The following is an 8876-nucleotide window of genomic DNA, read 5'->3' on the forward strand; positions in this document are numbered from 1 at the left end:
GATCCTGTTGTCCTCAAGGCCATGATCTACACATGCAGTTGGGCCAAATGGCCTTATTCACTAAGGAAGGATAATGCATGAAGCAGTGGTGGTTTTGCTCTATCTGCTAGCCTGGCTCTATAAATTTCTATTCTAGACCAATATCATGCCAGGATGGCAGATCCATCAGACTGACAAAGAAGCAGGAATGATTTAATAACCCAGTTACCTCCTCCAGCACCGAGGCAACCATTTGGAGCATTAAACTAGGACAAACACAAGCTAGATGGAGCTTCCAGCAAGCTGGCCCTGAAATCACCCTGTCCTCCAGGTTCAGCTGTGATCCAAGGCCTCCCTGATACAGCCCAGCTGGGTAACCCTGCCTCTGAGCACCGAGAAGACTGCCAGCTTGTGAGAAAGAGCACAGAGCCCTGCAAGATAACAAAGGTAAAACCGAGGACAGAGGTAGGATCATCAAGATCTGACAGGTAACAGCTCCAAGGTGCAAGAGGAAGAACCTCAACATGGGAAGGCAGAAAAGCCTGAATGGGTGACAATGCAACCCCAGGTAGATGATGGCATCTCAGCAGCGTGGATGTTCCATTCCAGCAAGCAGCTGAGGCTAAGTCTCCTGCCTCATGAGCGTCCATCAGCACAGCAAAGACACTTTGGGTGTCTTTCTCAGTGGTCAGCACAGCCTAGTAGCTCACTAGTCCTCACCTGTATTGTATCCCACTCACGGTCCCTTGTCCATGATAAAAGATGCCTCCAAAACAGCTCCAAGGAGAGAGGGAGAGTTACAAACTATTGAGACGCTTGTATGTTTTATATTTTCCATGGTATCTGGGTTTTTAGGTTTTGTGGGTTTGGGTTTTCTTGTTGTTTTTTTTGTTTTGTTTTGGGTTTGCGTTTATTTGTTGTTTCGGGTTTTTTAATCCATGTCCGTAAGACTGCCAACAAGAAAAGCCAGTCTGAAGTTCAGAAATGCGCAAAAGGAGGAATACTGGAAATGCAAATTTAAAGAGCCAAGGGGAAGAAAGTAGAACACGTTCCAACAAGCTGCTCTGCCTCTCAAGGCCGTGATGACAGGGAAGGGAAAGTCAGAACTGGGCTGGGTGTTGAGGCAACATTCTCATTAGGAAGAAATTCAGGGAGCTGAAGGGAGAGAGGACAGCGAAAGGTTGATTCTAACTCAGGAAGGGGGCAGCTTGGTCCTCATAGCACAGCACCCTGTCTTCCTCACTCATACAGGAGGTGCTGTCCTGTAACAGCAGCTGAGTTACAGATTTAAAAATGTTCCCGATTTGGAGAACAATACACACACCAGCCCCATAGGGATCTGCTTCTTCAGTAGTTAATCCTACTTCTTTTCTTTCCCCCTTCAAGCTGTTCCAAAACAGCAACAATCTGAACATGGTGTCACTCAGGTACAATGCAAGCACAAGCAATTGCAGTGTACAAACCATTGCCTTCTTCTAGGGGAGCAGATTATTAAAACACAGAAGCTGGCAAGCTCTGGAGCATCCTTTGCACATCGTGTGGGGGGGCACTCCTCTGAGGTGGGACTGCCAAAAGGGCCAGGGCAAGGATCAGGGAATGACTTCTGCTGCTGGGAGTCTCCAGCAGCAAAGAACCATCCATCCTGTCCTAGGCAGCACAGTGCCATGGAGCCAGTGGCTCCACGAGTGCTCTTGTAACTCTCCCTATTCTATTCTACCACAACCTGCTGTGCCTGGATGGCTGAGCACAGGAGCTTTTCCTGGCCTTGCGGAACACCTGGAGACACGGCGGAGCTCTTGCCATAGAGTTGTGCTATCCCTTTGGTTTGCTGCTCTGCATGGCCCAAGGGTCATGCCCACAGAGTACAGTAGCTCTGCAGACCAGCTGTCTTTAGTGCTGTTGACAATCATACAGATACCTAAACACATGGCTTTCTGTAAGATGAGCAGTGAGCAAGGATGGAGGTATCCCCTCTCTTCTCCCCTTTTAGCTCTACCTTGGCTTTACTGAATGCCTGATGGCGCAGAGATGGGTCAGTGTCTAGAGCTTTGATCAAAACTATACAATAGCCAAGCAGTTTCTGTCCCAAAGAGTAAACAGACAAGAGGCACATGAGAACAGGGAATTTTGCCTGCACTCAGAAAGTGCACTTCTTCAGCCAAGACTGATGCAGATGATGCTTGAAATGACACCAGCAATCTATGGCAGTGGCAGGACCAGGACTTGGGTCTCACAAACCCCAGTCAAATGTCTAAGAAACTATAAAAATAATAATAAAAGAAATAAAAATCAATCATCCTTCCAGTCTACATGAGGATACAGTTGCAGTGACAGAGCCTTAGATGACCACTCATTAAGCCACATTACACATCTTTCCTATGACTCAACTACTAAAACCATCTAAATTGCAATGTTTAACAATGCAGATGCTGACTCAGGCTGCAGGGCTTTTCCCTTTGGCTGGGCTCCTTACCAGTTTCTCCAATCCAATGTACCATGTGGAATCACAAACAGATGGACCGGCACAAGTGAGGAGGAAAAAGAGGTGGAGGAGAACAGCAGCATTGGAATTCAGCATTGCAAAAGCCTTTCCCATTGTGAAATGACAGCCTCGCCAACTGCTGGCAGCGCAGCCACGGTACTTTGTGTATCTGATGTTGCACAAGTATCCACTGAGAATCTGTGGAAGAAAGCCTTTTTCCAGGAAGGCCTTTTGTTTATTTTCCTTCCCAAACCTAGGGAAATGTAGGAAGCAGAGCTCTGTACTTACCCTGCTGTAGTCTAGATTGCTGTTTTCTCCCTGAAACAAGTGATTAAATAAGTAGACGTGTTGGTCAGTGAGAAGCTCACCATGACCCATCAGTGTGCGCCTGAGCACAGAAACCAACCGTGTCCTGGGCTGCATCACCAGCAGGTCCAGGGAGGGGATCTCTAAGACTCCCCCTGCAGTCCTGCATCCAGCTCTGGAGGCCCCAAGATAAGGAGGATGTGGAGCTGTTGGAGCGAGTCCAGGGGAGGCCACGAAGATGCTCTGAGGGCTGGTGCACCTCTGCTATGGAGACAGGCTGAGAGAGCTGGGCTTGTTCAGCCTGGAAAAGAAAAGGTTCTGGGGAGACCTTAGAGCAGCTTCCAGTGCCTAAAGGGGCCAACAAGAAACCTGGAGAGGGGCTTTTGACAAAGGCCTGTAGGGACAGGACAAGGGGGAATGGCTTTAACCTGACAGAGAGATTGAGATGAGATCTGAAGCAGAAGTTCTTCCCTGTGAGGGTGCTGAGACCCTGACACAGGTTGCCCAGAGAAGCTGTGGCTGCCCCATCCCTGGCAGTGTTCAAGGCCAGGTTGGACGGGGCTTGGAGCAACCTGGTCTAGTGGAAGGTGTCCCTGCCTGTGGCAGGGGTTGGAACTGGATGAGCTTTAAAGTCCCTTCCAATCCAAACCATTCTGCACATTTTAGCACAGTAAGTCAAGCAGTCCATTCAATGGACATTTTTCTTACCGGATCCCACATTTGCAGAGCTCTCCTGCACACTGCACAGCAACAGAAAAGCATTTGGCATTTGCAGCTGAGTGCTATGACAGCACAGCTATGACCCACGACACTCAATATCTGGTAAAGGGTAAACAGCAGTACGAAACAACTTCAACTCCTTTTGCGTAAATAAGAACAGAAGGACGTTCTGCCTAAAAACCAGCAGAAAAAAACACTGAATTTATGCAACCAACCTGGTGAATTCCCTCAGGAATTCGACAACTTTGTGTCTTTTTTTTCCCCTAATTATTTTATCCCAAGTAAGTTTTGCTAACTAGATTAGCAGCCAAAAATTGTCCAAACCCCCCAAGTGGTTTTCTTGTCTTATGTGCAGTGTCTAGGCTGTCTGCCAGTACTTTAAAATACTGAGGTAGCAGATTTTGAGCTTTAAGAGTAAATCCCTCAGTTAGCGTGACCTGCAGCATCAGATAAAGTAATCTAAAGCCATCAGCAACACTCTTGCAACAGCGCATCAAAGGATCAGCACCTCAAGCTCTAACATACAAATGCCACAGGCTTGTCTTGACATTTACACAGCAGGAGAAACTATGAGCAACCCAACATAGTCCCGCATCCTTGAGTTACGTTTAATGCACAATAGTAGTTCATTCTCATTGTTTTCTTTCCTGCTTGGGGGAACAACTGGCAGGATAGAAGAGAGCCCTACAATAGCACTAAGGAAAACCACCTGGGTTTTCAGTGGCCTCAATCTGCTGAGTTTTAGCTTCCTCCAGATCTATTCGTGCCACAGCGCGTACAGGATACTGTGATTTAAATGCGGCAAAATCACCACCAGCCAGAACCCAGCACTTCACAAGATGAGCTCATGGACATTTCATCCACATGAGATGTGGACATGTGGGCATGGTTTCCCTGCCAGGCTGCTTTGTAGGAAGGTAATCACCTCCCTTACCCTGTAAAGCCTTGTCAAAGGTGGCAAACAGGTTATGAAGGGGCAAGATGGGGCAGACCCAGTGCCAGATGACTTAAGAAAGAAAGGCTTGGAAAGCCAGACTAGAGCTCAAGTGAGTCACTGACCAGGCACCAAGCAGAGTCTGCCTCTGTCTTCTCCACTCATTCCCATCAGGTGTTTCCACACATTGAATCAAAACATGGTGTTTTACAGGCAGATAATATGGGCTGAATAAAACCATCACAGCTGCCCTGAGCCACCTGTTTGCACATACAAGCTCTTAAAGTCATTGTGTTTTCATGACTGGCATCTCAATTGTAGTCTGAATCCAGCACATGGCTTTACATCCTTTTAAATATTCCAGAGCCTTTCTGTATTTGTTTTTAAACTGTTGGACTAAAGATGCCTTCTGACCCATGCTCAAATAAAAACCTAAGAAGGAATGTTAAATTGAAAGAAATATCAACATGTGGGTCCATGACTTCCTTCCATCTGAAAAGTGAGATTAAACCAAAACAGGCTGCTCTAATAGTAGATAAAAATGTTTTAAAATAGATTCACTCTGTTTCAGCTTGGACTTTTGCAAGCACTTTGCTCAAGTAGGGGCTGAAATCAATCTTTTCACATCAAAACCTTCAGTACCCCTCACTGTGTAATTATAGAGGACTGCACATGTGCAGGGCAACGCACACACACACATCTCCATCTGCTGAAATACCAAAATCCACAAGAATTCTTCACCTTCCAGAGGAGCTGCAGAGACCAAGAATGATGCCGCAGGCAAACAGACAGCCCAGAGGTACACAGCCCCTCAGCCACCAGCCAGGAGAGATCCAGGAGATTCCACAGTTCACAGCCTCTGCTTTCCAAGAGCTGTTTGTCCTTTTTTCACTCCTTCCCCTAGCAATTACACTAAAGCACCCCACCTCCCTTAAAAAAAGCTGTAGATAACCATGACCCCATGCCTGCTGATGGACTTCTTGCAAAGTTTTGCTTCATTCCCAACCACTCTCCCATTGAAGACATCATCCTACCTCCCTTTAGAGAGTTCAATACAAGCATAAAAGTCTTAGCTAATTGTTGATCCATCACGTGCAGAGCTGGTGTCAAAGGACCAAACTCCTGTGAGCAGAGCTCTGCAAGCCACGCACAGCCTCAGTGTCTCAACCTTCTCCTTTCCATGCAGTACAAACCCCTCTTCTACCATCACAGCATAGGTTCCGCTGTAAAAGAACACACGTGAGCTGACAAGACACTAAGTTTCGGGCAGAGCGTACATCCAAGTCACACACACATCCCTCCAAAGGAAAGCAAAAACAGTACTAATAAAGAAGATTCAGCACTGTAATTAAAGAGGCTTTTAGTCTTCAAGGTTTTAATTTGAACAGACATTTCTACTGTGTTCTCAAGATATCTACAGCAAACTTTACACCACTTTGTATCTGTTTTTCTCCCCCAATTTCAGCCATGGTAGTTTTTTCTCATATTTGTGATTCTTTTTGCAGTATGTTCAACACCACAGCAGCTGGGACTCTGCACACATACAGCATACAACTAATAATAGCAACACAACTCCCAGCCCTGTTACTTACTTCATGTAAAATGATATCAAGACTGATGCAGCAGCCAAGTCCAACTAGCAATTCCAGATGTTTGGACAGAAGTGCACTCATCACTGAAGTTTGTAGCAGTTAACAGATACATAGCACACATCACATAGTGCTATTCAGTGTCACACAGTTACAAAAAAAGGGAGTGCTAGTAGAGATGTTTTCCCCTCACACAGGAACTTGTACATGGCAGCACTCCCCAAGGCTTTAGCAAAGCATACATTAGATGCCAATATGCTGTACAGTGCAATTTAAGTTATATCATATGCAACATGGACAATAGTGCACTTAAACCAGTCGCCACATTCAAGAGTTAGATCAATACAATCAAAATATTGAAGGTACATATTCCCTTATGAACACTGTGCAAGTTAGTTCCTTTTCCCTTTTGCTTTTAATTTTGGTAAATGGCAGAGCGTCTGCATTGATTTACCCCAGCATTTGGGGAAGGGGGCCCTCAGTGTCCAGCTTATTACACAAACAGCTATGTGCAAAAGAGCAGAAGCAGGGCTGTCAGCAAGAGTGTAAGGCAGTGTCAGGCTGCAGAGCCACCAAACAAGGTGTTAGTGACTTCAGGGGGCAGAGTCCAGCAGATAACGCCCTTCTAGAGGAAGCAAGCTGATCATCAACATTAAATATGTGAATAAATATGGTGGACACACAGGTAAGCAAAGCTCTGAAGTGCTCCACTGTGTATTACACCAGGAGCCACCAGACCGGAGCCTGGAAAGCACTGGGAACAGAAAGGTTAAAAGACAACATGCAAGTAGCCTGGTACAAGAGGTCTGTGAACTGTCTTCTCCCAGTACTACCTGCAAGGGCCCACACATCATGTGCAATACCTTGTAGGACTGTTCCAGGTAACATCTCAGGAAGGTGGTGACCTGCAGGTTAATTCAAGCCTCCAGCTCCTGCTGTCTGCAGTGTGCCTACAAGCACTACACTGCTGTTTGCAGTGCCTACACAGCAGAGGATTGGGGAAGAAACTGCTGTGGCTGCTCAGACCGACACCAGCATTTTCACAGGGAGGCTGTGAATCACATTAAGCTGAGGCAAGCACACAGCACTGGGGTGTGGATTCAGTCCTGATACACCCGTTGAGGATGAAATGCCAGCTCAGAGAGAATTTACTGCCTTTTGTTAGCTGTCACAGCTGGTTACCCAATTTCCTCAGATGCCTGCAGTTTGCATGAGAGACGAGAGCAGCCAGGCAATTAGATCCAAAAAAACTCCTCTTTGCTTCTCTATTATTTAGCTCAATACATAATTACTATGTTAGGAAATTGCATAACCTTTAAGTGTGCTTCATGTATAGTCTATTATGGGGAAAATAACGCCTTCTGAATCCTTCCCATCTGGTTAGCGAGAATGCATTTCTTATGTAGAGGAACAGTAGAAATTCTGAATGGGAAATGGATACAGCACCCAGGCAGGTGCAGATCCCACAGACACAATTTTGAAGGGTGAGGAATAATTTTAGGGGCTTACATTTGCATTATACCCAGAAGGCAGCTCCAGAAGACAGCGTTTGGAGGTGGGACGAAAGCATGGCCAACTTGTGCCTCCTCTGTTGTGCAGTGCAGCCACCCTGGGAAGCGTTCCCTATGTCAGACTGGGTTTAGTGAGCAAGACTCACTCTTCAAAACTAAACAGAAATAGGTATTACAAGTAGGGGAATTACTCTTCTGCCTTAAGTGAACATCAGTTTAAAAGGGATCTTTTTATTTTTTAAGCCAGATGACTTTAGGCCTAAGTTTAGGTTAGTTGAGAAGAAAAAGAAATAAGGACTGAAGCAAAAGGCATTAAGGTAGCACTTAATAGCTATTCACATGATTTTATGTAGCTTCTTGGTTATAGAGCTTATCTTAGAATATATTTAGTGGTTACATGATTTTTGCAATTACTCTCCAGATACTTCTATGACAGCCAAAGATACTGCATTCTCACATATATCTATCTTTATAGGAAGTGGCATTTAAATAAAGGCAGCTTCATTCCAAAAGGAGATTAAACTGTCACAGAAGCCCAACAGTTTCCAAAGAGATCAATGCTGACCTGATGCAGCTCCATTCATTTCAGTAGAACAGGCTAACAGCAAGTGCCCTTTTAGACGGTCCCATGTGCACTTTCACTAATTCAAGTCTTCTCAGTCATGTCCAGCTACCAATGGAATCAAGCTAAACAAAAGCCTAGGTGAGTTCATATTTCAGACCCACTCTTATCTGTATTATTTTCTTAAGAGAAAAAAACTCTCTAGCAAAACCTCTGATTTTATAGAAGCAGACTTCAGTCACAGAAACACAAAGACCAGCTACAAAATACAGTTACTTGGAAAAAAGCTTATCCCTAAAGTCTTCAAGCAGTTTTAGCAGCTACAAATGATCTAAATCATTAACGTTTTTGTAGTGATGGCCCCTTCTTCTGCAGCAGCTACCTGGTGTGCCAGATCACTGTAACTTCTGACTTCTGCTTTTGATGTTTCACAAAATGTATTGCAAGAGCACGAAGGAAAAAGCACACCAGGTGGAACAAAAGTGTTTTGTTGAGCTGCAGGTTAAGCCCTGCTCTTGCACCTCAGCAATGCTGAGAAGCCGTTCAAGTGTAGAAAACCAGCCAGTGCAGTTCAAAGTTTCAAGGCAGCTTGATTCTAGTTAAAAGGACAACTCTGAGCCACTGTCTTGCAAGTGAACACCTCTACCAACTACTCAACCCTTTTGTTTTCCAGGTAAATAAAGAAATTTGTTATTCCTTAGATGTTTGTCCATGCAGGACAATTCTACCTGAAGGTCATGGCTTAAACATTAGCAGCAGAATCCCTACTTCAGTTTTGTATTGCACTGAAATT

The sequence above is a fragment of the Psittacula echo genome (genome assembly GCF_963264785.1).
Source record: "Psittacula echo genome assembly, chromosome: 4".
NCBI classification, from domain to species: Eukaryota; Metazoa; Chordata; class Aves; order Psittaciformes; family Psittacidae; genus Psittacula; species Psittacula echo.